Here is a 25,648-nt window from a genome sequence, read left to right as displayed (position 1 = left end):
TATTGCAAGTTCTGTTTAAGGGAAACTCCTTCAGGCGGAATCCCACATCTCAAAGTGTCTTTTCAGCGGAGGAAAGAATATAGAACAAAGACGGACATAGGGAAGGTTGCGCCCTGAGAGTGAAGGACAGTGTATGGCACATAGGCCTCAATGACACACATTGGAACGTCAACAGAGTGATGTTCCACTGTGTCTAACTCATCTAAAAACACTTCAGATGTATAGGGAACTGTGCTAATGTATGTTCTCATGACAGGAATGTGTCTCTGACTAGTTGGAAACTCTAGCACCTGTCTGTCTAGCAATCATAACGTGTCTCATTCAGGAAAATGAAAGGAGATTCCTAGAAAGGTATCTTTTCAGGGATCCTACTTAAAGTGTGTTCTCATTCATAACAGTGTCTCCTCCTTTGAGGAATGATGATATAACATGGACTGACTATGGGCATATTAGGTACTGTGAGTAAAGTGCAGGCAATTGTGCTTAGGCATCCCAAACTCATATTGGATGATCATGACCAGTTATGATATGCACGTTCTTTCTGTGTTCAAAACGCTTCCAACATTGTGAGCGAAGTGAGGTTTAGGAGGGATTCGTTGCAGTGTTGAGTCTGTTAAAAAAGGAAGCTCTTGGGACTGACTATGCGGTAACTGCAATAGGCGCACATAGGGCCCTAGTATCAGACGTCTATCCGTTAGACTATAGGAAGTTCTGTAAGGGAAAGTCCTTCAGGCGGAATCCCACTTGTCACCGTGTCTTTTCAGCGGAGGAAAGAAGATAGAACAAGGACGGACAGAGGGAACCTTGCTCCTGGAGGGTGAAGGACAGGGTATGGCACATAGGCCTCAATGACACATATTGGAAGGTCAACACCTGTGATTTTCCACTGTGTCTAACTCGTCTCAAAACACTTCAAATGTACGAAGGAACTGTGAGTAAAGTGCAGGCTATGGCGCTTAGGCATCCCAAACACATATTGGATGATCACGAACCGTGGTGATCTGCACTTTCTTTCTTTGTTAAAAACGCTTCTAACATTGTGAGGGAAGTGTGATTTAGGAGGGATTCATTGCAGTGTTGCATGTTAAATAAGGAAGCTCTTGGGACTGAGTCTGGGGTAACGGCAATAAGCGCAAATAGGGCTCTAGTATCAGACTTTTATCCGTTGGACTATTGCAAGTTCTGTTTAAGGGAAACTCCTTGAGGCGGAATCCCACATCTCAAAGTGTCTTTTCAGAGGAAGAAAGAAGATAGAACAAGGACGGACAGAGGGAACGTTGCGCCCTGAGAGTGAAGGACAGGATATGGCACATAGTCCTCTATGGCACATTCTGGAAGGTCAAAACCTGTTATATTCCACTGTGTCTAACTCCTCTCAAAACACTTCAAATGTACGAGGGAACTGTGCTACTGTACGTTCTCACGACAGGAATGTGTCTGTGCCTAGTTGGAAACTAGGACCTGTCTGTGTAGCAATCATAAAGTCTCTCATAGAGGACCATGACAGGTGATTCTTAGGAAGGTGTCTTTTCAAGGATCCTACTTAAAGTGAGGTCTCATTCATAACAGTGTCTCCTCCTTTGAGGAATGATGATAGAACAAGGACGGACTATGGACACATTAGGTACTGTGAATAAAGTGCATCCTTTTGTGCTTAGCATCCCAAACACATATGGGATGACCACGACCAAGAGTTATCCGCACTTTCTTTCTGTGTTAAAAACGTTTCTCTTCAGCAGGAAGCTTGCTTCCCCCCCCCGCCCTCTCTGCCTGCCTCACTGCCTACTTGTTATCTCTGTCTGTGAAATGGGGGAGTGGGAGTTTGGGGTACCAGGTGGTGGGCAATATAGAGGGCATGGCTTGCATGGAGCACTGGGTGTGGTGAAAAAATAATGAATACTGTTTTTCTGAAAATTAATAAATTGGAAAATTAAAAAAAAAAACGTTTCCAACATTGTGAGCGAAGTGTGGTTTAGGAGGGATTCGTTGCAGTGATGCGTCTGTTAAAGAAGGAAGCTCTTGGGATTCACTCTGTGGTAACTGGAAGAGGCGCATTAGGGCTCTATATCAGACGTCTATCTGTTGGACTATAGCAAGTTCTCTATAAGGGAAACTCATTCAGGCGGAATCCCACTTCTCACAGTATCTTTTCAGCGGAGGAAAGAAGGTAGAATAAGGACAGAGAGAGAGAACGTTGCACCCTGAGAGTGAAGGACAGGGTATGGCACATAGGCCTCTATGATACATACTGGAAGGTCAACACCTGTGATGTTCCACTGCGTCTAACTCCTCTCAAAACACTTCAGATTTACGAGGGAAATGTGCTTCTGAACGTTCTCATGACAGGAATGAGTCTGTGCTAAGTTGGAAACTGTAGGACCTGTCTGTGTCAATCATAAAGTGTCTCATACAGGAACTTGACAGGTGATTCCAGGAAGGTATCTTTTCAGGGATCCTACTTAAAGTGCGTTCTCATTCATAACAGTGTCTCTGCCTTTGAGGAATGATGATATAACATGGACGGACTATGGGCATATTAGGTACTGTGAGTAAAGTGCAGGCAATTGTGCTTAGGCATCCCAAACACATATTGGAAGATCATGACCAATTATGATATGCACGTTCTTTCTGTGTTCAAAACGCTTCCAACATTGTGAGCGAAGTGAGGTTTAGGAGGGATTCAAAGCAGTGTTGCGTCTGTTAAAGAAGGAAGCTCTTGGGATTGACTCTGCGGTAACTGCAAGAGGCGCACATAGGGCTCTACTATCAGACGTCTATCTGTTGGACTATAGCAAGTCCTGTATAAGGGAAAATCATTCAGGCTGAATCGTACAACTCACAGTGTCTTTTAAGCGGAGAAAAGAAGATAGAACAGGGACGGACAGAGGGAACGTTGCACACTGAGGGTGAAGGACAGGGTATGGCACATACGCCTCTATGACACATACTGGAAGGTCAACACCTGTGATGTACCACTGTGTCTAATGTACCTCAAAACACATTTAATGAACGAGGGAACTGTGCTACTGTACGTTCTCACGACAGGAATGAGTCTGTGCTAAGTTGGAAACTGTAGGACCTGTCTGCGTAGCAATCATAAAGTGTCTCGTACAGGACCAGACACGTGATTCTTAGGAAGGTATCTTTTCAGGGATCCTACTTAAAGTGCGTTCTCTTTCATAACAGTGTCTCCTCGTTTGAGGAATGATGATAGAACATGGACGGACTATGGGCATATTAGGTACTGTGAGTAAAGTGCAGGCAATGGCGCTTAGGCATCCCAAACACATATTGGATGATCACGTCCAGTGGTTGTCCGCACTTTCTTTCTATGTTAAAAACGCTTACAACATTGTGAGCGAAGTGTGGTTTAGGAGGGATTCGTTACAGTGTTGCGTCTGTTAAAAAAGGAAGCTCTTGGGACTGACCCTGCGGTAACTGCAATAGGCGCACATAGGGCTCTAGTATCAGACATCTATCCGTTGGACTATAGCAAGTTCTGTTTAAGGGAAATTCCTTCAGTCGGAATCCCGCTTGTCACAGTGTCTTTTCAGCAGAGAAAAGAAGATAGAACAAGGTCGGACAGAGGGAACGTTGCGCCCTTAGAGTGAAGGACAGGTATGTCACATAGGCCTCTATGACACATTCTGGAAGGTCAACACCTGTGATGTTCCACTGTTTCTAACTCCTCTAAAAACACTTCAAATGTACGAGGCAACAGTGCTACTGTACGTTCTCACGACAGGAATGAGTCTGTGCCTAGTTGGAAACCTTAGGACCTGTCTGTGTAGCAATCATAAAGTGTCTTATACAGGAAACTGTCAGGTGATTCGTAGGAGGTATCTTTTCAGGGATCCTACTTAAAGTCCGTTCTCATTCATAACAGTGTCTCCTCTTTTGAGGAATGATGATAGAACACGGACTATGGGCACTTTAGGTACTGTGAGTAAAGTGCAGGCTATGGAGCTTAGGCATCCCAAACACATATTGGATGATCACGACCCATGGTGATCCGCACTTTCTTTCCGTGTTAAAAACACTTCCAACATTGTGATAGAAGTGTGCTTTGGGGGGGGGACAAGATGGCGGGGTACTAGGAAGAGGCGTCTTTTCAGCTGGTACCAGAAAGTGAGCTGATTATCTACCAAAGAACTCCGATCACCCATGAAATCAGCCTGAGATCAAAATTATACACGTCTGGATCTCTACAGGGGCAGAAGACGCCAGTGAGCAGGTAAAGCGGAATGGGAACGGCGGACTGATATCAGAAGTAAAACAAAAGGGGGAGGGAGACACCAGAGGCGACTGGTGGGAAAGTAAAACCCCAATACGAGCGAGAGTGCCATGTGTCTGGGGACCAGCATTAACTTGGAGACTGGTTGAAACCACTCTAAAGAGCAAAGGATTGTGGGGGGAAATTGTGGGAATCGGGGCGGCTAGGGACAGGGGCTTAAGTCACCGTTCCCAGACGGCCTCCCCGGCGCGGAAGCAGAGAGAGTGCGGTGGAGAAACCAGCTCCTGGTCCCTAAGCCGCCAGTGCGCCCCAGAGCGCGTGCGTTCTGGCTCCTGTGAGGGGATGGGAGCTGCGCCGGTCTACAGAACGCGCGAGCCCTACCACAGAGCTTGAGATGCGCGCGCACGTCCATCGAGATCTCCGGGGTCACTAAGACCCTGGGCGCTTCTTGACCTGCTACATTGTTTCAAAGTCTAAGCCGAGCGCGCACGAATCTCTTCCCCGGACAGAGGCGCACAAAAGCCCAGCCTGAGGCTTAAGGACCAGTGCCCCTTTCTCAGTGCCCCAGACACATGCCCGGGCCACAGCCGCCTCTAAAAAGAGGTGCGCGCAAGCCGGGCACGCCCAGCCCTGGTGGCGGCAAAATCTCAGTGTGTGATCGCTGCTTAGAACCTCTCTGGCAGTCAGGAGCTCCCAGACAGCCGCCACTGCCTTGGCTTTGGGGACGAGCAAAAGATCCTGCGCCCCCAGGGTCTTTAACTTGGAACCTGCACTGCCAGCATCCAAGGGGGAATTTATTCAGCTTCTGCACCCAGACTGAGGCTTCTCTGTGAGACGGAGATCAGGAAGTGTTCCAGGGTGCACCTTGACTGCACCAGAGTGGATACATCCAGCTACATCTGTTCAGTCTTCTCCCACCAAAATGACTAGGAGGAGGAATGACAACAGAAGAAAAATACAGAGAATGGACCTTCTGCAACAAAGCTAACAGCTATCAACATAGACAATATGTTGGAAAGAGAATTCAGGCTAACAATTATCCAGGCAATAGCTAGTTGGAGAAAGCCATGGATGACCAAACAGAATTGATTAGGGCCGAACTGAAAGCGACCAGACAGGATGTTCACAATGTTAGGGCGGAGCTCATAGCTACCAGGGAGGAGGTCCACAATGCTCTCAATGAGTTCCAATCTAATCTAAACTCTCTCAAAGCTAGGGTAACTGAGACAGAAGATAGAATTAGTGATCTGGAAGACAAAGAGATAGAGAGAAAGGATCAGGAGGAAGCCTGGAACAAACAGCTTAGATCCCACGAAAGCAGAATTAGGGAAATAAATGATGCCATGAAGCGTTTCAACGTCAGAATTATTGGAATTCCTGAAGGGGAGGAGAAAGAAAGAAGTCTAGAAGATATCGTGGAACAAGTCCTTCATGAAAATTTTCCGAATCTCGCGAATGAAACCAGCGTTCATGTACTAGAGACTGAACGATCTCCAACCAAGATTATACACTACAAAAAAACATCACGATACCTGATAGTCAAATTGAGAAATTATAATTGTAGGTATAATCTCTTGAAAGCCGCCAGGGAAAAGAGGCTCCTTACTTACAAAGGGAAGCCCATCAGAATAACGTCAGACCTGTCTACAGAGACCTGGCAAGCCAGAAGAGGCTGGAAAGATATATTCAGGGCACTAAATGAGAAGAACATGCAGCCAAGAATACTTTATCCAGCAAGACTGACATTCAAAATGGATGGAGAGATAAAGAGTTTCCAAGACGTCAAGGCTTAAAAGACTATGCAACCACCAAGCCGATACTGCAGGATTATTAAGGGGTGTTCTATAAAAAAGGAAAAATCCCAAGAATAGCATTGAGCAGAAATATAGAGACAGTCTACAGAAAGAAAGACTTCAAAGGAACTCGATGTCAATAAAAACGTATCTATCAATAATCACTCTCAATGTGAAGAGACTAAATGCACCCATAAAATGGCACAGGGTTGCAGATTGGATAAAACGACAATACCCATCCATATGCTGCCTACAAGAGACCCATTTTGAACCTAAAGATACACGCAGACTGAAAGTGAAGGGATGGAGCAGCATCTTTCATGCCAATGGGACTCAAAAGAAGGCTGGGGTAGCGATTCTCATATCAGATAAACTAGACTTCAAACTAAAGGCTGTAGTCAGAGATAAAGAAGGACACTACATAATCCTTAAAGGGACTATCCACCAAGATGATATAACCCTTGTAAATATCTATGTTCCCAATATGGGAGCAGCCAATTTCTTAAGAAAACTGTTAATCAAGATAAAGAGTCATATTGATATGAATACACTAATCGTAGGAGATCTTAACACGCCTCTTTCAGAATTAGACAGATCATCGAAGCAGAAAATCAATAAAGAACCAAGAGCATTGAATGACACATTGGACCAGATGGACCTCATAGATATATACAGAACATTCCACCCTAAAACAGCAGAATACTCATTCTTCTCAAGGGCAAAAGGAACCTTCTCCAGAATAGACCACATACTGGGTCACAAATCAGGACTCAACCGATACCAAAAGACTGAGATGATTCCCTGCATATTCTCAGATCACAATGCTTTGAAACTGGAGCTCAATACAAGGAAAAGTTCAGAAGGAACTCAAACACCTGGAAGCTAAAGACCACCTTACTTAAGAATACTTGGATCAACCAGGAGATCAAAGAAGAACTGAAACAATTCATGGAAACCAATGTGAATGAAGACACTTCGGTCCAAAACCTATGGGATACAGCAAAGGCGGTCCTAAGGGGAAAATATATTGCCATCCAAGCCTCGCTCAAAAAGATTGAAAAATCCAGAACACACCAGCTGTCTCTACACTTAAAGAACTGGAGGATCAACAACAAATCAAACCAACTCCACACATAAGAAGGGAAATCATCAAGATTAGAGCTGAGATAAATGAGGGAGAAACCAGAGATACAGTACAACATATCAATGAAACTAGAAGCTGGTTTTTTGAAAGAATCAGTAAGATTGATAAGCCACTGGCTACACTAACCCAAAAGAAAAGAGAGAAATCCCAAATTCATAAAATTATGAATGAAAAGGGAGAAATCACAACTAACGCCAAGGAAGTAGAAAAAATCATCAGAAGTTATTACGAACATTATATGCCAATAAGCCTAGCAACCTAGATGAAATGGATGCATTCCTGGAAAAATATAAACTACCAAAATTGAACCAGGAAGAAAATGACAAACTGAATAGACCTATATCTTGTAACGATATTGAATCAGTGATCAAAAACCTCCCAAATAACAAGAGCCCAGGACCTGACGGATTCCCTGGGGAATTCTACCAAACCTTCCAAGAAGAAATAACACCTATTCTCCTGAAGCTGTTTCAAAAAATTGAAGCAGAAGGAAAACTTCCAGACTCTTTCTATGAAGCCAGCATTACCCTTATCCCCAAACCAGGCAAGGACCCTACCAAAAAGGAGAATTTCAGACCAATATCACTGATGAATATGGATGCTAAGATTCTCAACAAGATCCTAGCCAACAAGATCCAACAGCACATTAAAAAGAATATCCAACATGATCATTTGGGATTCATCCCTGGGCTACAAGAATGGTTCAACATTCGCAAATCAATCAATGTGATACAACTAATTAATATGAGAAGAGAGTAGAACCACATGGTCCTCTCCATTGATGCAGAAAAAGCATTTGACAAATTCCAGGATCCGTTCCTGATTAAAACGCTTCAAAGTATAGGGATAGAGGGAACATTCCTGAACCTCATCAAATCTATCTATGAAAGACCCACAGCAAATATCATCCTCAATGGGAAAAAGCTTGCAGCCTTCCCATTGAGATCAGGAACAAGACAAGGATGCCCACTTTCACCACTCTTGTTCAACATAGTATTAGAAGTCCTAGCAACAGCAATCAGACAACAGAGAGAAATAAAAGGTATCCAAATTGGTAATGAAGAAGTCAAAGTTTCTCTCTTCAAAGATGACATGATTCTTTATATGGAAAACCCAAAAGACTCCACCCTATAACTACTAGAACTCATACAGCAATTCAGCAGCGTGGCAGGATACAAAGTCAATGTGCAGAAATCAGTGGCTTTCTTATACACTAACAATGAAAATACAGAAAGGGAAATTAGAGAATTGATTCCATTTACTATAGCACCAAGAACCATAAGATACCTGGGAATAAACCTAACTAAAGGGGTAAAGGATCTATACTTGAGGAACTATAGAACACTCATGAAAGAAATTGAAGAAGACACAAAAAGATGGAAGACCATTCCATGCTCTTGGATCGGAAGAATAAACATTGTTAAAATGTATATACTGCCTAGAGCAATCTATACTTTTAATGCCATTCCGATCAAAATTCCACCGGCATTCTTCAAAGAGCTGGAGCAAATAATCCTAAAATTTGTATGGAATCAGAAGGGACCCCGAATCGCTAAGGAAATGTTGAAAAACAAAAATAAACCTGGCGGCATCACCTTACCTGATTTCAAGCTTTATTACAAAGCTGTGATCATCAAGACAGCATGGTTCTGGCATAAAATCAGACACATAGACCAGTGGAACAGAGTAGAGAGCCCTGATATGGACCCTCAACTCTATGGTCAATTAATCTCTGACAAAACAGGAAAAAATATACAGTGGAAAAAGACAGTATCTTCAATAAATGGTGCTGGGAAAACTGGACAGCTATATGTAGAAGAATGACACTCGACCATTCTTTTACACCGTACACAAAGATCAAATCAAAATGAATAAAAGACCTCAACGTGAGACAGGAATCTATCAGAATCTTAGAGGAGAACATAGGCAGTAATCTCTTTGATATCAGCCACAGCAACTTCTTTCAAGATACGTCTCCAAAGGCAAAGGAAACAAAAGCGGAAATAAACTTCTGGGACTTCATCAAAATCAAAAGCTTCTGCACAGCAAAGGAAACAGTCAGAAAAACAAAGAGGCAACCCACGGAATGGGAGAAGATATTTGCAAATGACAGTACAGACAAAAGATTGATATCTAGTATCTATAATGAACTCCTCAAACTCAACCCACACTAAACAGACAAACACATCAAAAAATGGGCAATAGATATGAACAGACACTTCTCCAATAAAGACATACAAATGGCTATCAGACACATGAAAAAATGCTCATCATCATTAGTCCTCAGGGAGATTCAAATTAAAACCACATTGAGGGCACGGCTTGCATGGAGCACTGGGTGTGGTGAAAAAATAATGAATACTGTTTTTCTGAAAATAAATAAATTGGAAAAAAAATAAAAAAAAATTTAAAAAATATTTTTAAATAAAAATATTTTAAATATTTTTATATTTTAAATAAATATTTTTTTAGATAAAATGTTTTTTAAATTAAAAAAAACCCACAATGAGATATCACCTTACACCAGTTAGAATGGCCAAAATTGACAAAACAGGAAACAACATGTGTTGCAGAGGATGTGGAGAAAGGGGATCACTCTAACAATGTTGGTGGGAATGCAAGTTGGTGCAGTCTCTTTGGAGAACAGTGTTGGGATTCCTCAAGAAATTAAAAATAGAGCTTCCATAAGACCGTGCAAGTGCACCCCTGGGTATTTACCCCGAAGATACAGATTCGTGAAAAGAGGGCCATCTGTACCCCAATGTTTATAGCAGCAATGGCCACAGTCTCCAAACTATGGAAAGAACCAAGATGCCCTTCAACGGATGAATGGATAAGGAAGATGTGGTCCATATACACTATGGAGTATTATGCCGCCATCAGAAAGGATGAATATCCAACTTTTGTAGCAACATGGACGGGACTGGAAGAGATTATGCTGAGTGAAATCAGTCAAGCAGAGAGTGTAAATTATCATATGGTTTCACTTATTTGTGGAGCATAACCAATAGCATGGAGGACAAGGGGCATTAGAGAGGAGTAGGGAATTTGGGTAAATTGGAAGGGGAGGTGAACCATGAGAGACTATGGACTCTGAAAAACTGTCTGAGGGGTTTGAAGTGGCGGGGGGGTGGGAGGTTGGGGTACCAGGTGGTGGGTATTATAGAGGGCACGGCTTGCATGGAGCACTGGGTGTGTTGAAAAAATAATGAATACTGTTTTTCTGAAAATAAATAAATTGGAAAAAAAACACATCTAAAGTACGAGGTAACTGTGCTACTCTACGTTCTCACGACAGGAATGAGTCTGTGCTAAGTTGGAAAATGTAGGACCTGTCTGTGTAGCAATAATAAAGTGTCTCGTAAAGGAACCTGACAGGTGATTCTTAGGCAGGTATCTTTTCAGGAATCTTACTTAAAGTGCGTTCTCATTCATAACAGTGTCTCCTCCTTTGAGGAATGATGATAGAACACGGACGGACTATGGGCACATTAGGTCCTGTGAGTAAAGTGCAGGCTATGGCACTTAGCATCCCAAACACGTATTGGATGATCATGACCAGTGGTGATCCGCACTTTCTTTCTGTGTAAAAAACGCTTCCAACATTGTGAGCGAAGTGTGGTTTAGGACGGATTCGTTGCAGTGTTGCGTCTGTTAAAGAAGGAAGATCTTGAGATTGACTCTGCGGTAACTGCAAGAGGCGCACAGAGGGCTCTAATATCAGACCTCTATCTGTTGGACTATAGCAAGTTCTGTATGAGGGAAACTCAGTCATCTGAATCGCACTCTTCACAATGTCTTTCAGCGGAGGAAAGAAGATAGAATAAGGAAGGATAGAGGGAACATTGCGCCCTGAGAGTGAAGGACAGTGTATGGCACATAGGCCTCAATGACACATATTGGAAAGTCAACACCTGGGATATTCCACTGTGTCTAACTCATCTCCAAACACTTCAAATGTACGAGAGAACTGTGGTACTGACATTTCTCACAACAGGAATGAGTCTGTGCTAAGTTGGAAACTGTAGGACCTGTCTGTGTAGCAATCATAAAGTGTCTCATAAAGGAACCTGACAGGTGAATCTTAGGAAGGTATCTTTTCAGGAATCCTACTTAAAGTGCGTTCTCATTCATAACAGTGTCTACTCCTTTGAGGAATGATGATAGAACACGGAAGGACTATGGGCACATTAGGTACTGTGATTAAACTGTAGGCTGTCGCGCTTAGGCATACCAAACACATATTGGATGATCACGATCAGTTATGATCTGCACTTTCTTTCTGTGTTAAAAACGCTTCCAACATTATGATGGAAGTGTGCATTAGGAGGGATTCGTTGCAGTGTTGCGTATGTTAAAGAAGGAAGCTCTTGGGGATGACTCTGCGTTAACTGCAATAGGAGCACATAGGGCTCTAGTATCTGACATCTATCCGTTGGACTAAAGCAAGTTCTGTTTAAGGGAAACTACTTCAGGCTGCATCGAACTTCTCACAGTGTCTTTTCAGCGGAGGAAAGAGGATAGAACAAGGACGGACAGACGGAACGTTGCGCCCTGAGTGTGAAGGACAGGGTATGGCACATAGGCCTCTATGACACATATTGGAAAGTCATCACCTGTGATGTTCCACTGTGTCTAACTCATCTCAAAACACTTCAAATGTACTAGGGAACTGTGCTACTGTTCGTTCTCATGACAGGAATGGGTCTGTGCTAGGTTGGAAAATGTAGGACCTGTCTGTGTAGCAATCATAAAGTGTCTCATACAGGACCCAGATAGGTTATGCTTAGGAATGTATCTTTTCAGGGATCCTACTTAAAGTGCGTTCTCATTCACAACAGTGTCTCCTCCTTTGAGGAATGATGATAGAACACGGACGGAATATGGGCTCATTAGGTCCTGTGAGTAAAGTGCAGGCTATGGCGTTTAGGCATCCAAACACATATTGGATGACGTCGACCAGTGGTGATCCGCACTTTCTTTCTGTGTTAAAAACGCTTCCAACATTGTGAGCGAAGTGTGCTTTAGGAGGGATTCGTTGCAATATTGCGTCTGTTAAAGAAGGATCATCTTGGGACTGACTCTGCGGTAACGGCAATAGGCGCACCTAGGGCTCTATTTTCAGAGGTCTATCCGTTGGATTATAACTAGTTCCGTTTAAGGTAAACTTCTTCATGCAGAATCCCACTTCTCAAAGTGTCTTTTCAGCGGAGGAAAGAAGATAGAACAATGACGGACAGAGGGAACTATGCGCCCTGAGAGTGAAGGACAGGGTATGGCACATAGGCCTCTATGACAATATGGAGCTAAACACCTGTGATGTTTCACTGTGTCTATCTCATTTCAAAACACTTCAATGTACGAGGGAACTGTGCTACTGTACGTTATCACGACAAGAATGAGTCTGTGCTACGTTGGAAACTGTAGGACTTGTCTTTGTAGCAATCATAAAGTGTCTCCTACAGGACCCTGACAGGTGATTCGTAGGAAGGTATCTTTTCAGGGATCGTGCCTAAAGTGCATTCTCCTTCAAGACAGTGTCTCCTCTTTAATGAATAATGAGAGAACACGTACGGACTATGGGCACATTAGGTACTGTGAGTTAAGTGCAGGCTATGGTGCTTAGGCACCCCGAACACATATTGGATGATCACGACCAGTGGTGATCCGTACTTTCGTTCTGTGTTAAAAACGTTTCCAACATTGTGAGCGAAGTGTGCTTTAGGAGGGATTCGTTTGCTGTGTTGCAACTGTTAAAGAAGGAACATCTTGGGACTGACTCTGCGGTAACAGCAAATGGCGCACATAGGCCTCTAGTATCAGAGGTCTATTCGTTGGATTATACCAAATTCGGTTTGAAATAAACTCCTTCAGGCGGAATCTCACTTCTCACAGTGTCTTTTCAGCGGAGGAAATAAGATAGTACAAGGACGGACAGAGGGAACGTTGCGCTCTGAGAGTGAAGGAGAGTGTATGGCACATAGGCCCCTAATGACACATACTGGAAGGTCAACACCTGTGATGTTCAACTGTGTCTAACTCCTCTCAAAACACTTCAAATGTACGAGGGAACTCTGCTACTGTACGTTCTCACGACAGGAATGAGTCTGTGCTAAGTTGGAAACTGTAGGACCTGTTGTGTAGCAGTCATAAAGTGTCTCCAACAGGACCCTGACTGGTGATTCTTAGGAAGGTATCTTTTCAGGGATCCTACTTAAAGTGCGTTCTCATTCACAACAGTGTCTCCTCCTTTGAGGAATGATGATAGAACACGGACGGACTATGGGCACATTAGGTACTGTGAGTAAAGTGCAGGTAATGGCGATTAGGGATCCCAAACACATATCAGATGATAACGACCAGAGGTGACCCGTACTTTCTTTCTGTGTTAAAAATGCTTCCAACATTGTGAGGGAAGTGTGCTTCAGGAGGGATTCATTGCTGTGCTGCGTCTGTTAAAGAAGGAACCTCTTGGGTCGGACTCTGTGGTATCTGCAATAGGCGAAGATAGGGCTCTAGTATCAGACGTCTATCCGTTGGACTATAGCAAGTTCTGTTTCAGGGAAACTCCTTCAGGAAGAATCCTAATTCTCACAGTGTCTTTCCAGTGGAGGAAAGAATATAGAATGAGGATGGACAGAGGGAACGTTGCGCCCTGAGAATGAAGGACAGGTATGGCACATAGGCCTCTATGACACACACTGGAAAGTCAACACCTGTGATGTTCCTCTGTGTCTAACTCGTCTCAAAACACTTCAAATGTACGAGGGAACTGTGCGACTGTATGTTCTCTCGACAGGAATGAGTCTGTGCTAAGTTGGAAAATGTAGGACCTTTCTGTGTAGCAATCATAAAGTGTCTCGTACAGGAACATGACAGGTGATTCTTAGGAAGAGATCTTTTCAGGGATCTTACTTAAATTGCATTCTCATTCATAACAGTGTCTCCTCCTTTGAGGAATGATGATAGAACACGGACGAACTATGGGCACATTAGGTACTGAGAGTAAAGTGCAGGCTACGGTGCTTGGGCACCCCAAACATATATCGGATGATCACGACCATTGGTGTTCCGCACTTTCTTTCTGTGTTCAAAACGCTTCCAACATTGTGAGGGAAGTGTGCTTTAGGAGGTTCTTTGCAGTGCTGTGTCTGTTAAAGAAGGAAGCTCTTGGGACGGACTCTGTGGTAACTGCTATAGGCGCACATAGGGCTCTAATATCAGACGTCTATCCGTTGGAGTATAGCAAGTTCTGTTTAAGAGAAATTCCTTCAGGCGGAATCCCACTTCCTACAGTGTCTTTCCAGTGGAGTAAAGAATATAGAACGAGGACATACAGAGGGAACGTTACGCCCTGAGTTTGAAGGACAGGTATGGCACATAGGCCTCTATGACACACACTGGAAAGTCAACACCTGTGATGTTACTCTGTGTCTAACTCTCTCAAAATACTTCAAATGTACGACGGAAATGTGCTACTGTACGTTCTCACGACAGGAATGAGTCTGTGCTAAGTTGGAAACTGTAGGACCTATCTGTGTAGCAATCATGAAGTGTCTCGTACAGGTCCCTGACAGGTGATTCTTAGGAAGGTATCTTTTCAGGGATCCTACTTAAAGTGTGTTCTCATTCATAACAATGTCTCCTCCTTTGAGGTTTGATGATAGATAATGGACAAACTATGGGCACATTAGGTACTGTGAGTAAAGTGCAGGCTATGGCGCTTAGCCATCCCAAAAACATATTGGATGATCATGAGCAGTAGTAATCCGCACTTTCTTTTGTGATAAAAACGCTTCCAACATTGTGAGGGAAGTGTGCTTTAGGAGGGATTCGTTGCAGTGTTGCATCTGTTAAGGAAGGAAGCTCTTGGGACTGACTCTGCGGTAACTGCAATAGGCGCACATAGGGCTCTAGTATCAGACGTCTATCCGTTGGACTATAGCAAGTTCTGTTTAAGGGAAACTCCTTCAGGCTGAATCCCAGTTCACACAGTGTCTTTTCGGCGGAGGAAAGAAGATAGAACAAGGACGGACAGAGGGAACATTGCGCCCTGAGATTGAAGGACAGGGTATGGCACATAGGCCTCTATGACACATACTGGAAGGTCAACACCTGTGATGTTTACTGTGTCTAACTCGTCTCAAAACACTTCAAAAGTACGAGGGAACTGTGCTACTCTACGTTCTCACGACTGGAATGAGTCTGTGTTAAGTTGGAATCTATAGGACCTGTCTGTGTAGCAATCATAAAGTGTTTCTTACAGGAACCTGACAGGTTATTCTCAGAAAGGTATCATTTCAGGGATCCTACTTAAAGTGCTTTCCCAGTTGCTCCTGCGTCCGGGTGCTGCGTCCTCTCGGAGCCCGCGTTGTCCTTTAGGCAAGATGCCTGAGGAAACCCAGACCCAAGACCAGCCGATGGAGGAGGGGAAGTTGGAGACGTTCGCCTTCCAGGCGGAGATTCCGCAGTTGATGTCATTGATCATCAACACCTTCTACTCGAACAAGGAGATCTTCTTGCGGGAGCTGATCTCCAACTCGTCCGACGCTCTGGACAAAATCCTATACGAGAGCCTGACCAACCCCAGCAAGCTCGACTCGGGGAAGGAGCTGCACATTAACCTCATCCCGAACAAGCAGGACCGGACCCTCACCATCGTGGTAACTGGGATCGGCATGACCAAGGACGACCTGATCAACAACCTGGGCACCATAGCCAAGTCGGGGACCAAAGCGTTCATGGAAGCTCTGCAGGCGGGCGCAGATATTTCTATGATTGGCCAGTTCGGGGTAGGGTTCTATTCAGCCTACTTGGTGGCCGAGAAGGTGATGGTGATCACCAAGCACAAAGATGACGAGCAGTATGCCTGGGAGTCCTCCGCAGAGGGCTCATTCACGGTCCGCACTGACACAGGCGAACCTATGGTTCGGGGAATGAAAGTTATCCTGCACCTGAAAGAAGACCAGACGGAGTACCTGGAGGAGTGGAGGATAAAGGAGATCGTGAAGAAGCACTCCCAGTTCATCGGCTACCCCATCACTCTGTTCGTGGAGAAGGAACGTGATAAAGAGGTGAGCGATTATGAGGCTGAAGAAAAGGAAGAGAAAGAGGAGGAAAAAGAAAAGGAAGAGAAGGAATCTGATGACAAACCTGAGATAGAAGACATTGGTTCCGATGAAGAGGAGGAGGAGAAGAAAGATGGGGACAAGAAGAAGAAAAAGAAGATCAAGGAGAAGTACATTGATCAGGAAGAATTGAACAAGACAAAGCCTATTTGGACCCGAAACCCCGACGATATTACCAACGAAGAGTATGGAGAATTCTACAAGAGTTTGACCATGACTGGGAAGACCACCTGGCAGTGAAGCATTTTTCAGTGGAAGGGCAGTTGGAGTTCCAAGCTCTTCTCTTTGTGCCAAGACGTGCTCCCTTTGACCTATTCGAGAACAGAAAGAAAAAGAACATTAAGTTGTATGTTCGCAGAGTTTTCATCATGGATAACTGTGAGGAGCTCATCCCAGAGTATCTGAATTTCATCAGAGGTGTGGTGGACTCTGAGGATCTTCCTCTAAATATTTCCCGTGAGATGCTGCAGCAAAGCAAAATTTTAAAGGTTATCAGAAAGAACTTGGTCAATAAGTGCTTAGAACTCTTCACTGAACTGGCCGAAGACAAAGAGAACTACAAAAAGTTTTACGAACAGTTCTCCAAAAACATCAAGCTTGGCATCCACGAGGACTCCCAGAATAGGAAGAAGCTCTCGGAGCTGTTGCGCTATTACACGTCCGCCTCCGGCGACGAGATGGTGTCTCTCAAGGACTATTGCACCAGAATGAAGGAGAACCAGAAGCACATCTATTACATCACAGGTGAGACCAAGGACCAGGTAGCGAACTTGGCCTTCGTGGAGCGTCTTCGGAAGCACGGCCTGGAAGTGATCTACATGATCGAGCCCATTGACGAGTACTGCGTCCAGCAGCTGAAGGAGTTTGAGGGGAAGACGTTGGTGTCTGTGACCAAAGAGGGCTAGGAACTTCCAGAAGATGAAGAAGAGAAAAAGAAACAGGAAGAGAAAAAGACAAAGTTTGAAAACCTGTGCAAGATCATGAAGGACATCTTAGAGAAGAAAGTAGAGAAGGTGGTCGTGTCAAACCGACTGGTGACCTCCCCGTGCTGCATCGTGACAAGCACGTACGGCTGGACGGCAAACATGGAGAGGATCATGAAGGCCTTGAGATATAACTCCACCATGGGCTACATGGCCGCGAAGAAGCACCTGGAGATCAACCCCGACCACTCCATCATCGAGACCTTACGGCAGAAGGCCGAGGCCGACAAGAGCGACAAGTCTGTGAAAGACTTGGTCATCCTGCTCTACGAGACGGCGCTCCTGTCCCCCGGCTTCAGTCTGGAAGATCCGCAGACGCATGCCAACAGGATCTACAGGATGATCAAGCTCAGTCTCGGTATTGATGAAGACGACCCCACCGCTGACGACAGCACTGCGGCCGTGAGTGAGGAGATGCCCCCCCTGGAAGGTGACGACGACACATCGCGCATGGAGGAGGTTGACTAGGTGTGGCGAGAATGACTTGTACATGTATTCGATACTTTAACTTCATTCCCTCTGATAATATATTTTCAAGGATGTTTTTCTTTATTTTTGTTAACATTTTAAGGATCTGTAAGGCATGATAATAACTACTTAAGGGGAGGATAAGATTTCTTCCTGTTCAAGTGTGATACTGTGATGTGCAGCAGCTAAAGCCCAGCTAGTTTTTCTTCCCTAGCGCCACGCCGGCTCGTAACCGGACAAGGTGACCTTTGTTGTGAGGTGTGCATAACCTAACGTTAACTGTGGTCTCAAGTATTTAGCTACCAAGCGGATTCCTTAGTAAGACCAAATTTTGTCTGTCACTGAAGTGTTCCGTGTTATACCTTGATGTTTTAAAGAGAAATGTTGGTTAAAACAGCTCTCACCCTCTAGGATCTACTTTTTAAATCTTCTGTCCCCTGTAGTTCCCAGATGCATGTACCAGGCCTCTACATACTAGTAGTTCAACCAACCGGAAGGGAGTAACCGTGTATAGGGCTTGTTTTCCAAAGAGGAGCGTTGTTTAGAGTAGCGACATTCTCCGCCTACCTAAGAGTGTTGTAAAAAAGTTGGAGGAGTAACTCCACAAGTTCCGTGAGTGGAAATGTAGTGCTCAAGTCACATTCTACAATAAAAGGTTGTAACAAATACAAAAAAGAAAAAGTGCGTTCTCATTCACAACAGTATCTCCTCCTTTGAGGAATGATGATAGAACACGGACGGACTATGGGCACATTAGGTACTGTGAGTAAAGTGAAGGCTATGGCACTTAGGGAACCCAAACACATATCGGATGATCACGAGCAGTGGTGATCCGCACTTTCTTTCTGTGTTAAAAATGCTTCCAACTTTGTGAGGGAAGTGTGCTTTAGGAGGGATTCGTTGCAGTGTTGCATCTGTTAAAGAAGGAAGTTCTTGGGCATGACTCTGAGGTAAATGCAGTAGGCGCACATAGGGCTCTAGTATCAGACGTCTATCCGTTGGAATATAGCAAGTTCTGTTTAAGGCAAACTCCTTCAGGCGGAATCCCACTTCTCACAGTGTCTTTCCAGCGGAAGAAAGAAGATAGAACAAGGACGGACAGAGGGAACGTTGTGCCCTGAGAGTGAAGGACAGGGTACGGCACGTGGGCCTCTATGACATATAATGGAAGGTCAACGCCGGTGATATTCCACTGTGTCTAACTCGTCACAAAACACATCAAATGTATGAGGGAATTATGCTAATGTACGTTCTCACGACAGGAATGAGTCTGTGCTATGTTGGAAACTGTAGGACCTGTCTGTGTAGCAATCATATAGTGTCTCATACAGGACACTCACAGGTGATTCTTAGGACGGTATCGTTTCAGGGATCCTACTTAAAGTGCGTTCTCATTCACAACAGTGTCTCCTCCTTTGAGGAATGATGATAGAACACGGACGGACTATGGGCACATTAGGTACTGTGAGTAAAGTGCAGCCTACGGCGCTTAGGGATCCCAAACACATATCGGATGATCACGACCAGTGGTGATCTGCACTTTCTTTCTGTGTTAAAAACGCTTCTAACATTGTGAGGGAAGTGTGATTTAGGAGGGATTCATTGCAGTGTTGCGTCTGTTAAAGAAGGAAGCTCTTGGGACTGACTCTTTGGTAACTGCAATAGGCGCACATAGGGCTCTAGTATATGACGTCTATCCGTTGAACTATAGCAGGTTCTGTATAAGGGAATCTCCTTCAGGCAGAATCCCACTTCTCAAAGTGTCTTTCCGGTGGAGGAAAGAAGACAGAACCAGGATGGACAGACGGAATGTTGCGCCCTTAGAGTGAAAGCCAGGTATGGCACATAGGCCTCTATGACACATACTGGAAGGTCAACACCTGTGATATTCCACTGTGTCTAACTCATCTCAAAACACTTCAAATGTACGAGGGAACTGTGTAACTGTACGTTCTCACAACAGGAATGATTCTGTGCTATGTTGGAAACTGTAGGATCTGGCTGTGTAGCAATCATAAATTTCTCATACAGGACCCTGACAGGTGATTCTTAGGAAGGTATCCTTTCATGGATCCTATTTAAAGTGCATTCTCATTCATAACAGTGTCTCCTCCATTGAGGTATAGTGATAGAACACGGACGGACTATGTGCACAATAGGTACTGTGAGTAAAGTGCAGGCCATGGCCCTTAGCATCCCAAACACATATTGGATGATCACGAACCGTGGAGATCCGAACTTTATTTCTGTGTTAAAAACGCTTCCAACATTGGGAGGGAAGTGTGCTTTAGGAGGGATTCGTTGCAGTGTTGCGTCTGTTAAAGAAGGAAGCCTTTGGGACTGACTCTGTGGTAACTGCAATAGGCGCACAAAGGGCTCTAGTATCAGACGTCTATCCGTTGGACTATAGCAAGTTCTGTTTAAGGGAAACTGCTTCAGGCGGAATCCCACTTCTCACCGTGTCTTTCCAGCCTAGGAAATAAGATAGAACAAGGACGGACAGAGGGAAGGTTGCGCCCTGAGAGGGAAGGACAGGGTATGGGACGTGGGCCTCTATGACACATACTGGAAGGTCAACACCTGTGATGTTCCACTGTGTCTAACTCATCTCAAAACACTTCAAATGTACTAGGGAACTGTGCTACTGTTCCTTCTCATGACAGGAATGGGTCTGTGCTAGGTTGGAAACTGTAGGACCTGTCTGTGTAGCAATCATAAAGTTTCTCATACAGGACACTCACAGGTGATTCTTAGGACGGTATCGTTTCAGGGATACTACTTAAAGTGCGTTCTCATTCAAAACAGTGTCTCCTCCTTTGAGGAATGATGATAGAAAACGGACGGACTATGGGCACATTAGGTAATGTGAGTAAAGTGCAGGCTATGGCAGTCAGGCATTCCAAACACATATCGGATGATCACGACCAGTGGTGATCCGCACTTTCTTTCTGTGTTAAAAACGCTTCCTACATTGTGAGTGAAGTGAGGTTTAGGAGGGATTCATTGCAGTCTTGTGTCTATTAAAGAAGGAAGCTCTTGGGACGGACTCTGTGCTAACTGCAATAGGCGCACATAGGGCTCTAGTATCAGACGTCTATCCGTTGGACTATAGCAGTTTCTGTTTAAGGGAAACTCGTTCAGGCGGAATACCAATTCTCACAGTGTCTTTTCAGTGGAGGACAGGAGATAGAACAAAGACGGACAGAGGGAACGTTGCGCCCTGAGAGTGAAGGACAGGGTATGGCACAAAGGCCTCAATGACACATATTTGAAGGTCAACACCTGTGATGTTCCATTGTGTCTAACTCATCCTAAAACTCTTCAAATGTTCGAGGGAATGGTGCTACTGTATGTGCTCACGACAGGAATGAGTCTGTGCTAAGTTGGAAACTGTAGGACCTCTCTGTGTAGCAATCATAACGTGTCTCGTACAGGACCCTGACAGGTGATTCTTAGGAAGGTATCTTTTCACGGATCTAACTTAAAGTGCATTCTCATTAATAACAGTGTCTCCTCCTTTGAGGAATGATGATAGAACACGGACGGACTTGGGCACATTAGGTAGTGTGAGTAAAGTGCAGGCTATGGCGGTTAGGCATCCCAAACGCATATGGGATGATCACGACCAATGGCGATCCGCACTTTCTTTCTGTGTTAAAAACGCTTCCAACATTGTGAGGGAAGTTTGCTTTAGGAGGGATTCGCTGCAGTGTTGCATCTGTTATAGAAGGAAGCTCTTGGGACTGACTCTGCGGTAACTGCAATAGGCGCACATAAGGCTCTAATATCAGAAGTTTATCCGTTGACTATAGCAAGTTCTGTTTTAGGGAAACTCCTTCAAGCGGAATCCGTTTTCTCACAGTGTCCTTTTAGTGGAGGAAAGGAGATAGAACAAGGACGGACAGAGGGAACCTTGTGCCCTGAGAGTGAAGGATAGGGTATTGAACATAGGCCTCTATGACTCATACTGGTTCATCAACACCTGTGTTGTTCCACTGTGTCTACCCCGTATCAAAACACTTCAAATGTATGAGGGAACTGTGCTACTGTACGTTCTCACGACAGGAATGAGTCTGTGCTGAGTTGGAAAATGTAGGACCTGTCTGTGTAGCAAACATAAAGTGTCTCGTAGAGGACCCTGACAGGTGATTCTCAGGAAGGTTCTTTTCAGGGATCCTACTTAAAGTGCGTTCTCATTCATAACACTGTCTCCTCCTTTGAGGAATGATGATAGAACACAGATGGACTATGGGTACATTAGGTACTGTGAGTAAAGTGCAGGCTATGGAGCTTAGGCACCCCAAACATATAACGGATGATCACGACCATGGTGTTCCGCACGTTCTTTCTGTGTTAAAAACGCTTCCAACATTATGATGGAAGTTTGATTTTGGAGGGATTCGATGCAGTGTTGCATCTTTTAAAGAAGGAAGCTCTTGGGAATGACTCTGTGGTAACTGCAATAGGTGCACGTAGGGCTCTAGTATCAGACGTCTATCGTTGGATTATAGCAAGTTCTGTTTAAGGGAAACTCCTTCAGGCTGAATCGCACTTCTCACAGTGTCTTTCCCGTGGAGGAAAGAAGATTGAACAAGGACGGACAGAAGGAACGTTGCGCCCTAAGTGTGAAGGCCAGGTATGGTACATAGGCCTCTATGGCACATACTGGATGGACAACACCTGTGGTGTTCCACTGTGTCTAACTCGTCTCAAAACACTTCAAATGTACGACAGAACTGTGCTACTCTACGTTCTCACGACAGGAATGAGTCTGTGCTAAGTGAGAACTGTAGGACCTGTCTGTGTAGCAATCATAAAGTGTCTCGTACAGGAAACTGACAGGTGATTCATAGGAAGGTATCTTTTAGGGATCCTACTTAAAGTCATTCATAACAGTGTCTCCTCCTATGAGGAATAATGATAGAACACGGACGGACTATGGGCACAATAGGTACTGTGAGTAAAGTGCAGGCTATGGCACTTTGGCATCCCAAACACATATTGGATGATCACGACCAGTGGTGATCCGCACTTTCTTTCTGTGTTAAAAACGCTTCCAACATTGTGAGGGAAGTGTTCTTTATGAGGGATTCATTGCAATGTTGCATCTGTAAAAGAAGGAAGCTCTTGGGACTTAATCAGCGGTAACTGCAATAGGCGCACATAGGGCTCAAGTATCAGAAGTTTATCCGTTGCCTATAGCAAGTTCTGTTGAAGGGAAACTCCTTCAGGCGGAATCCAACTTCCCACAGTGTCCTTTTAGTGGAGGAAGGGAGATAGACAAGGACGGACAGAGGGAACATTGTACCCTGAGTGTGAAGGACTCGGTCTGGCACATAGGCCTCTATGACACATACTGGTACATCAACACCTGTGAGGTTCCACTGTGTCTAACTCGTATCAAAACACTTCCAATGTACGAGGGAATTGTGCTACTGTACGTTCTCACGACAGTAATAGGTCTGTGGTATGTTGGAAAATGTAAGACCTATCTGTGTAGCAATCATAAAGTGTCTCTTAGTGGACCCTGACAGGTGATTCTTAGGAAGGTATCTTTTCAGGGATCCTACTTAAAGTGCGTTCTCATTCATAACAGTGTCTCCTCCTTTGAGGTATGATGATAGAACACGGACGGAGTATGGGCACAATAGGTACTGTGAGTAAAGTGCCGGCTATGGTGCTTAGGCACCCCAAACATATATCGGATGATCACGACCAGTGGTGTTCCGCACTTTCTTTCTGTGTTAAAAACGCTTCCAACTTTGTGAGGGAAGTGTGCTTAAGAGGCATTCGTTACAGTGCTGCATCGGTTAAAGAAGGAAGCTATTGGCTCGGACTCTGTGGTAACTGAATAGGCGCACATAGGTCTCTAGTATCAGACGTCTATACGTTGGATGATAGCAAGTTCTGTTTAAGGAAAACTCCTTCAGGCAGAATTCCACTTCTCACAGTGTCCTTCCAGTGGATGAAATTAGATGGAACAAGGACGGACAGAGGGAATATTGCGCCCTGAGAATGAAGGACAAGTATGGCACATAGGCATCTATGACACACAGAGGAAGGTCAACACCTGTGATATTCATCTGTGACTAACTAGTCTCAAAACACTTCAAAAGTACGAGGGAACTGTGCTAATAAACATTCTCATGACAGAAATGAGTCCGTGCTATTAGGGAAACTGTTGACCTGTCTGTGTAGCAATCATAAATTGCCTCATACAGGACTCTCACAGGTGATTCTTAGGACGGTATCGTTTCAGGGATCCTACTTAAAGTGCTTTTTCATTCATTACAGTGTCTCCTCCTTTCAGAAAGTTGATAGATCACGGACAAACTATGATCATATTAGGTACTGTGAGTAAAGTGCAGGCTATGGCGGTTAGACCTCCCAAACACATATAGGATGATCACGACCAGTGGTGATCCGCACGATCCTATTGTGTTAAAAACGCTTCCAACATTGTGAGGGAAGTGTGATGTAGGAGGGAATCATTGCAGTGTTGCGTCTGTTAAAGAAGGAAGCTCTTTGGACGGACACTGTGGTAAATGCAATAGGCGCACATAGGGCTCTAGTATCAGACGTGTATCCGTTGGACTATAGCAGGTTCTGATTAAGGGAAACTCCTTCAGGCTGAATCGCCCTTCTCACAGTGTCTTTCCAGTGGAGGAAAGAAGATAGAATAAGGACAGCAGAGGGAACGTTGCGCCCTGAGAGTGAAGGACAGTTATGGCACATGGGCCTCTATGACACACACTGGAAGGTAAGTACCTGTGATATTCCACTGTGTCTAACTCGTTTCAAAACACTTCAAATGTACGAGGGAACTGTGCTACTGTCGTTCTCACGACAGGAATGAGTCTGTGCTAAGTTGGAAAATGTAGGACCTATCAGTGTAGCAATCATAAAGTGTCTCGTAGAGGACCATGACAGGTGATTCTTAGGAAGGTATCTTATCAGGGATCCTACTTAAAGTGCGTTCTCATTCATAACAGTGTCTCCTCCTTTGAGGAATGATGATAGAAAACGGACGGTCTATGGGCACATTAGGTACTGTGAGTAAAGTGCAGGCTATGGTGCTTAGGCACCCCAAACATATATCAGATGATCACGACCAGTGGTGTTCCGCACTTTCTTTCTGTGTTAAAAACGCTTCCACCTTTGTGAGGGAAGTGAGCTTTAGGAGGGACTGGTTGCAGTGTTGCATCTGTTAAAAAAGGAAGCTCTTGGGAATGACTCTGAGGTAACAGCAATAGTCGCACATAGGGCTCTCGTATCAGACATCTATCCATTGGACTATAGCAAGTTCTGTTTAAGGAAAACTCCTTCAGGCGGAATCCCACTTCTCACATTGTCTTTCCAGTGGAGGAAAGAAGATAGAACAAGGACAGACAGAGGGAACGTTGCACCCTGAGAGTGAAGGACAGGTATGGCACATGGGCCTCTATGACACACAATGGATGGTCAATACCTGTGGTGTTCCACTGTGTCTAACTCGTTTCAAAACACTTCAAATGTACGAGGGAACTGTGCTACTGTACATTCTCACGACGGGGATGAGTCTGTGCTAAGTTGGAAACTGTAGGAGCTGTCTCTGTAGCAATCATAAAGTGTCTCGTACATGACACTGACAGGTGATAATTAGGAAGGTAATTTTTCAGGGATCCTACTTAAAGTACGTTCTCATTGACAACAGTGTCTCCTCCTTTGAGGAATGATGATAGAACACGGACAGACTATGGGCACATTAGGTACTGTGAGTAAAGTGCAGGCTATGGTGCTTAGGAATCCTAACACATATCGGATGATCACGACCAGTGGTGATCCGCACTTTCTTTCCGTGTTAAAAATGCTTCCAACATTGTGAGGGAAGTGTGATTTAGGAGGGATTCGTTGCAGTG

General features: G+C 44.5%; 1 pseudogene; it reads left to right on the top strand.

The window, feature by feature from the left end:
* Window positions 1-15,558: 15,558 nt before the first annotated feature.
* Window positions 15,559-17,750, top strand: LOC122918449 (annotated as a pseudogene).
* The last annotated feature ends 7,898 nt before the right edge of the window (window positions 17,751-25,648 follow it).

Source organism: Neovison vison, chromosome 10 (assembly GCF_020171115.1).
Source record: "Neovison vison isolate M4711 chromosome 10, ASM_NN_V1, whole genome shotgun sequence".
NCBI lineage: Eukaryota > Metazoa > Chordata > Mammalia > Carnivora > Mustelidae > Neogale > Neogale vison.
The sequence above is the reverse complement of the archived record's forward strand: the minus strand, read 5'-3'. Positions and strand labels throughout refer to the sequence as shown.